Genomic DNA, 8,687 nt, shown 5'->3' with positions numbered 1-8,687 from the left:
GGGCCTGCACAACCAAAATTGTTCCCGTGAAAAACTGCCTTGAGTAAGGGCATTGTTTTATAATGTTTGTTATATGTCAAGTATTGCAGCCTTTTTAATCATAGTGTATCTATTTGCAGTGCCCACAAGAAAACAAGAAGTGTAGTTGAGAGGGGTATTGGTCAGCTGAAACGACGCTTCCGCATTTTGCATGGGACTTGACCCCAAGAAAACAAGCAAAATCATTGCAGTCTGTGCTGTTCTGCACAACATTTGCAAAGATAGAAATATGCTGTTGCCAGAAGATCTTCCTCCTCTCCCTGAGGATTATCATGGTGAGGTCAATGAGGAGGCCCTGGAGCGACCTCAAGATGGTATTCGCTACAGGGATGACTTTGCTGCACTTCACTTTGGGTGAGCATGTTTAAATTGGTAGTTTATTTTTCCACACATTGTTTTTTTTAAAGATCCTTTATAACATTTATTTTTAACACCTTATTACATCTCTTTTGAATGATTTTGAGGACAACTGTAATGAGGATGTATTGTTCTCTGCCTGTACAACTCAATGCAAATTTTCTTTTTTTTTTCTTGTTTTTAGTAATCAAGTGTCAATTATATCACTGGACAAATACCTTAATAGATAGTTTATTGAAACAGCAAATTGTACTGCACAAACACAAAAAAAATAATATTTGCCTCTATTACTTTTTTATTCTCCAAAAATAATCATTGTTTAAAAAAAATATCTTTCATCTGGTGATAAAAAGAATTGGATGGCATTATTGTTATATGGTTTTACATACTCTAATACTTGTATTTCAGGGCACGACACTAAGGTCCCACCAGTCAGGCAAGTGCTGTGGTAGCTGTCGCAAGGTGGCCAACAGAGATCTACTCCGTCCCATGGGAAAATGCTGCCCCTGTGAGGGGCACAGCATTCCAGAGATGGATCTACAGCTTTTCCTGCAAACACCTGAGTGTGTGGTACTTTTTTCGATTCAGATACTCTTCTTCATACTCCTTTTGTGCCACATCTCTAATGCGAAGTGCCATCTGTGGCCCCAACAATGCCTGGTATGCCTGCTGCTGCCATGGGTAATTAGAGTAATCACACAACTAATGGTAGGCTGCAAGGGTTCAAGGTCATCACTGCCACATTGCTGCATCTTGTCCGTGGCCAAATACCTCAATGTTTTCACCACCTTCATCTCAGTTCTGATGGACTTGCTCCTCATTGTAGGACTTTCCAAGGTCCTCCTCACCAAGTCTGTCATCATCAATGTGGGAGCAGGGGCGTACCTTCTGTGTATCCATGGCAGGGGCGGAAGCTGGGAGTTCAACAACCACCAAGCTGCTCTAGCATAGTCGTGCCAACATGGAGCTTTGTTCAACCACATCCGCATACAAACTAAGTATAGTGTACTATATGGCCAGTTTTCATGCTTATTGTTTTATTTATATTGTTTGCTTTACTTTCTTGCTATTCCTGTATTGGTCATGTGATTTTTAAACCTCAGTTGTTAAATGCCCATTTGAATTATTGCCTTTTTAGTAGCTATCAGTAGTTAATAAATCTAAAGACTATAAATTATAAAAATAGGTAAATTAAAGTAATTAAAAAGAATTATAATCCTTTAATGAACACTTTACGAACATCTCTGAGATTCACACTTCATGAAGAGAGGGTTGTACTGGCACACAAGCAAAGATACCAATATCCATCATGTTACATGTTATTATAAACCATTTCAGCATGCATAATTGACAGCTTTCATTCATGCCTGGCAAAATTCTAGGTGCACACAAGCAAAGATACCAATATCCATCATGTTACATGTTATCATAAACCATTTCAGCATGCATAATTGACAGCTTTCATTCATGCCTGGCAAAATTCTAGGTGCACACAAGCAAAGATACGAATATCCATCATGTTACCTATTATTATAAACCATTTCAGCATGCATAACTGACCCCTTTAATTAATGCCTGGCAAAATTCTAGGTGCACACAAGCAAAGATACCAATATCCATCATGTTACCTGTTGTTATAAACCATTTCAGCATGCATAACTGACCCCTTTAATTAATGCCTGGCAAAATTCTAGGTGCACACAATCAAAGATACCAATATCCATCATGTTACCTGTTGTTATAAATCATTTCAGCATGCATAACTGACCCCTTTAATTAATGCCTGGTAAAATTCTAGGTGCACACAAGCAAAGTGAATATCCATCATGTTACCTATTATTATAAACCATTTCAGCATGCATAACTGACCCCTTTAAATCATGCCTGGCAAAATTCTAGGTGCACACAAGCAAAGTGAATATGCATCATGTTAAATATTATTTTAAAGCATTTCTGCATATAAAGTGTTGTTATATATGAGGCATGGAGGCAAATAAAGGTTAAATAATTCAAACAAATCTTCCTTTTTTAGATAAAGATTGCCCTTCTGATGATCCTTCCTGAAGTACATATTCATTTCAGAATGTTTATGCAAATTATAAATGCTGGTTATTACAACGGCGTCTGTATAACTAGGGTGTGTAACCCCTTTCATTTACTCAGACATCCACTCCCAGATAGATAGAGAGAGAGGCGGGAGGGGCAGGATGTGCATGAAACATGGAATCTGAGTGTGTGTGTCCGAGAAAATGAAAGGGGTTACACACCTTAGTTATTTAGACGCTGTTGTACCATGTATTTATAAATAGCATCAACACTCTGAAATGACTGTGTAATTAATGAAGGATCATCAAAAGGATATCTTTATCTGAAAAGGAAAATTAGTTTGTAATGTTTTTAACCTTCATCTGCCTCCATGCCTCATATCCAACAAGACTGTATATGGTGAAATAGTATGATATGGCTTTCAAAAATGCCAGAAAGAAATGACTTGTAATGTTGTGAGGATTAATAATTTTTTTATTGTTTTCCATTTCCTTCTCTTTTAGCCCTATAATATTTTTCCTGTTCTTTACAAAGATCCCTGTAAGCCTCCCACCCCTGCCTCATGGCAACCAAAACCCCATCCATTAAGTCTTGCCTTGGGGTTGTAAATCTGCTGTCCTGCGTGGTGCTTGGTGGTGGTGGTGGTGAAGGTGATGGTGATGGAAGAGGCAGTATCGGTGGGTGCGTTGATTGCGGGAAGCAATAGTCATGAAAGTCAAGAGCATCGTGTGTATCCTCTGCCTTTGCCTCTGCCCCTCTGGTGGATCTTTAAAAAAAATGCGGTTTTAGAAATAGTACACAAAATTATTTCAATTAACATGTGAAGTTTAAATGAGACTGGAATTTGTTGAAAGAGTGATTAACTGTTGGCTATGTAAGTTATATACAACTTGTTTCATTATAGGGAGGCGGTGGCTGAGTGGTTAGCGTGCCGTCCCTACATTCGGCACGTTGTCCATGGTGTGGGTTCGAATCCGCCGCTAACCTTTTCAGTCACCACCAAGTGGCCTAAGACTACCCACGTGCTGCCCTGAAGACCACCTATCAACCAGGACTTTAGAGGAAGATGTACAGCACAAGCGAAATCAAGAATGAGCTCCAGGGGGCAGCATGAGCCAATAATAATAGCGCCACTATAAACAATTGGCTGTGCCATGACGGGCTCGGGCCGACCATCAGGCCCCTATGAATCAGCAGACAAATTAGCATACAGTAGTTACTTGTGCCACAACCACTTTGTTTTCAACTATAAAAAATCATCAGATCAGTACATCCTATTCACCTCATGAAATAAATAATATGGAGAGAATGTAGCTGTACTTATCATAATGAAGTGAGTCAAGTGACAGATGCATTAAGCTTGGTAGGAGGAAAAAAAGTGAATGGCACTTATAAAGATGGGTTAAGGAATCAGGAACCACTTATGTTATCTTGACATTATTCTGGCAGTTTTTTAATGACACTGCACAGCCTGGTGTCACTTGGTCATACTTTACAAAACTTAAGAAAGGTGATAAAGTTGAATGTAGCACAGATGAAATGCATATGTTGATGTCAAACACCAAAACGAAGATTTGAGGAATGAATGAGTCAAACATAGTCAAGATTTTGAAGCAAGTACAGGAAAGACTATTGCAGTTACAAGTGATGAAATACATACCCTATAAGTTCATTTGCGAGTTGTAACCTGGAGGAGTCCATCCCCAGAATTCCATGAACAGTGATATTTTTATCACCCACAAACTCCATTATAATCTCCTCCACCGGGTCCTTGGCAGGAGGAGCATCTGGTGGGCCACCACCTGTAAAAATGGATAATTCATGCCTGAATGATAATTATTTTTGTATGGAAGTACTAATTGTTAGCTATGCAGAATATTCTAACCACCTCCTGGGAGGATCTATCGACTTGCCCCAGCCATGAGTCATGTGGGCGTCTCCTTGGTCTCCTCCACTCAAGGTTGTCTTGTACAGACACAGCCCTGTGAACAGGATAGACATTTGGGAGGCGCGCCACATGACCATTTAGCTACATTTAGCATTCACAGACTAAGCTAGTAATAGGCCTCGAATCAGTTTCATCACATAGTCACTGTCATGACACAAAGTCATTCCAGCAATACCCCATGATCATGGGTAGACACTTACTGCCAAAGGCATTAACACACCTCTCCAAGTCACTAAATTCAGTGTCAATGTCACATAGCCATATAGTAAAACCAGAAGGAGCAGAATTAAGTGACATTAAGATTTTAATACATGTCCACTTTCCTGGTAAAACCCACCATTGTTATGCACTATGTTACCATTATTACCCTCCCCCCAAAATATGAAGTTGCAACACTCACCTGTTTTCTGGGAAGAGATGTTCCTATTAGTTATCGCTGCTCTTTTATTTGATAGCGTGTTTTGCCACTTTTTTCAACTTGGGACACAATCCTCTGGCAAGAGGGGAAGACGTCATTTATATCTTTTGTTATGGCTTCCCAAGCTGCCCGTTTATCTCTTATTGTGCATGAGGGGCTGAATTTCCCCTTTACTATTTTTTTTCTTTCTGACACCAGCTGACAGAGAAAGAGGGTCTCATCCTCCGTCCAATTTGGCTGGCGCTCCCTCTTGATCCTTTGATGTTCCATGTCACTGAAGAGAAAAATTAATAGAGAAACAAATGCTACACCTCACCCTCCTCAGCAGTCTGTCTTTAGTTCATTAATCCAAAAGCTAATATGCGTTTCAGGCGCCATGTTACAAAGCATAGTAGCTTTTTGCATTATAATACATACTTTCAATAATTCTTCCTAACTTTTCAGTCACACCTATTGTTTATAATAAGGTACCAACACATTTTCTCATCATCATCATCATCATCATTTCATCAACGCCTGCTCCTGGGAGCTCCCACCAGGGGATGGCCACAGCAGAAGAGCTTCCATCTTTCTCTATCCAGACACTCCCTCCTTGCCTGCTCAAAGTTTCTCAAAGATCTTTCCCCCCTCTCCCCAGCGTACTCATGCACCCTATCCCTCCATTTCACTGGAGGTCGTCCTCTAGTATTCCCTCCCTCTATCTCACGCACATACACCCTTCTGGTCATCTTACTCTCCTCCATTCGCTCCATGTGGCCAAACCACTTTAAGGTCTGTCGCTTCACTTCTTCCACCACTCCACACTTCTTCCCTTCACCCCTGTGACACATTCCAAAATGCTCTTACACACTTTCATTACTCATTCCATCCATTCTACTCACACCACAAGCACTCCTCAAATAACTCATTTCCACTGCCTGCACTCTTGACCTCTGACTTTCATTCCAGGCCCACGTTTCACTTGCATATGTGAGGGTTGGTACTATCACTATATTTCTCAAATCCCTCTTTACCTCCATGCTCACACTTCTGCCATTCATGATTCGTCCCAAAGACCATACCACCCTTCTTCCTTGCAATGCCCTTTCTCTTATCTCTCCCTCCATACCACCATGCTTACACATAACTGTTCCAAGGTACTTAAACTCATTGACCATATTTTCTCTTAACTCTTATCATACTCGTATACCCCATGTACACTTGCATACCTGTAACAATAAACTATCAATCAATCTATAGCAATATATTTTTAACCTAAGGGTGTGCTTGTGAATCCTATTCCAATGTTCATATGGATAAGAAGATGCCTATTTTCCCCAATGAATATTGGGGTATAGTTCACAATCTTGGGTCACTGGGGTAAAATGACATCAACATGGGGATATAGTGTTGTGTTACCAATGCATTTAGGTTCATGGGGGTAAAATAATAATGCCTACATTGGCATACAGGGGGTATCCCTGGGGTAAAAAAGACTTAAATAAATCTTACACCAATGAACAAATGGGTTACAAGTTATAAATAAACCATCATTGGATAAAAAAAAAATCATGTTCATCGGGGTAGCAATGGGAATCATTGAGATAAAGTACACCTCGTACCCACTGGGCTAAGAAGGCATATGGCAAATGTTGAAGTACTTTGGGCCAAAAGTACGTGACCTACCAGGGCGCACATTGGGGTAAAAAGATGTGACCTTTTCTCAATGTCTACCGTAAAGCATTATAGGTAATGGTATGATATCATTGAGGCAACAATGACAATGTGGTTCTGTGTTCGTTGTCATTGATCACTGAATTAAAGAGACATACTGTGCCTATAATAGTGGGTTCATTGAGGTGAAGACACAAAGTACGTACATGCAGAAAAAGACCGCACTCCTATCCCTTATAAAAGCTAGCTAGTACTTTCTGCCGTCTACCCTGGCTCTCCTTAATACCTTATGCACCCATATTTATATTGCCTTTGTCTCTCTGTCTCTTCTGAAACCATTTTGTTCATCGCACACTGCCTTACCTGTCAAACCGCGAGGAGCTTCTTCACCAAAATTTAGGCGCCAATGTTGTTTACGTAACGTTAACATTTTACTGTTTATGCATGTCCAGACAGTATTTTTTTTTGAGACACACAGGTCAAAAGTTAGATTAGACAGCTAGACTATGTTATGTCAGGTCATTTTAGGTTAGATTTATTGTGTGTAGTTGAATTGTTCGGGCATTTTCATGTGATACGCTTTGCGCTGCGCCTTTGTTATTCCTGCCGACTGAATAGGCGATGCCGCGCAAGTAATCTACTACATATTTCACCAAAGTACATGAGAAAAGAATAAAGCTACATCGGATATATAAAAAAGGTACTTACATAGCGACCATAAGTAATAAAGGTTACAAGAGGAAGAAGAAAAAGAGCTATTCATTTACTCCATTGTTGTCTCTTGTTTCCAAACAAGCTTTTGTGTACAGATAGATAAGATGTTGAATTCATTATAGCTATTTCATCTTTACATAATATGCACTGTGGTAGCTATATACAATGCTTTTGCAAGTGGTCGTTTTGCTGGGTGATGCACTTCATACTGGTATTTTGCTCAAAAAATACTTAGCTTAGAGTCCGCTTAGGGGAATTCTAAGTAATACTTAAGGGCCTATGCTTAGCTAAAAGTTGTTAAGTGCAGGGCTGAGTAATATTCTTAGAATATTGGTGTATACGGTCCCAGAAATCTAGAAAACCAATTCAACCTACTACAACATCATGCAGACCATAATGGATGGACTAACGTTAATTACAGGGAATATATAAGAATACGAGCAGAACTAAGAGAAAGATGCAAAGAAAACCATAATAAGAACTGGGATGATAAAATTAGAGAACTAGTGAACTACAGCAAGAACAGCAAGGAATTTTTTAATAAAGTTAATGTATTGAAGGGAAAAAATATAATACATACTAACTATATGAAAGATAAGGATGGCAACAAATATTACACAGACAAAGAAAAGTATACTCTGATGGAGAGAACTTGGAGAGATGTTTTCAGAATAACTGACGAAGAAGAAGCTAAATTTGATAGACAACATTCTGATCATATTGACACGTACATTAATATCAACCACCTTAGAGTATCTCCATATCCTACATCTAACATCTGTAGATTAAGTAATGAAAACACCCAGACAAGTGTTATTACCAAAGAAGAAATTAAAAGCCACGTACAGAAATTTAAAAACAAAGCACCGGGTTCTTCAGGAATTAGTAAAATAATACTACAGAACTGTACAGATACAGCATTTGAACAATTGACAAACCTCTACAACGCATGTTACTCTGCGGGTTATTTTCCCCAGATATTTAAAAGAGCCATTATAAAATTTATACCTAAGAACAACAAGTCTCCCATTCAACCAATAAATGACCGACCCATTTCATTGCTGGAAGTGCCAGGAAAGCTCTATGAGAAAATAATACTAAGAAGACTAAATATTTTTTCTATCAGAACATAACATCTTAAAAGATAAACAGCATGGATTTAGAACGTCTAAAGGAACAACAACAGCCATCACCACCACTTATGAAACAATAGCCAACGCCTTAGCAGACAAACAGCAGGTGTATGTGGTGTTGAGAGACGTAGCCAAAGCATTTGACAAAGTTTGGCATAATGGCTTTAAGTATAAGTTATTACGCCTAAAATTACCTACCATCTTAGAAAAGACCCTCTGCAATTTTTTGGACAATAGAAAAGCAAAAGTTAAAATTGGTAAAGATAACGGCAACGATATCAACCTACTGAGCGGAGTACCTCAGGGGAGTGTTCTCTCTCCCACACTCTATACTCTATATACAAATGACCTTCCATCACCAGGACCGGGATGCCTTGAT

General features: G+C 39.2%; 1 long non-coding RNA gene across 2 annotated transcripts; it reads left to right on the top strand.

The window, feature by feature from the left end:
* Nucleotides 1–200: 200 nt before the first annotated feature.
* On the top strand, nt 201–2,321 carry LOC126989463 (uncharacterized). Of its 2 annotated transcripts, XR_007743297.1 has the most exons (4): nt 201–393; nt 805–1,778; nt 1,883–2,090; nt 2,195–2,321. It is a non-coding gene; the product is annotated as an uncharacterized LOC126989463 (long non-coding RNA). The 2 variants fall into 2 exon arrangements; XR_007743296.1 differs by lacking the exon at nt 2,195–2,321 and having other exon boundaries at nt 1,883–2,113.
* Nucleotides 2,322–8,687: the final 6,366 nt, after the last annotated feature.

The sequence above is a fragment of the Eriocheir sinensis genome, unplaced genomic scaffold (assembly GCF_024679095.1).
Source record: "Eriocheir sinensis breed Jianghai 21 unplaced genomic scaffold, ASM2467909v1 Scaffold1181, whole genome shotgun sequence".
NCBI lineage: Eukaryota > Metazoa > Arthropoda > Malacostraca > Decapoda > Varunidae > Eriocheir > Eriocheir sinensis.
The sequence above is the reverse complement of the archived record's forward strand: the minus strand, read 5'-3'. Positions and strand labels throughout refer to the sequence as shown.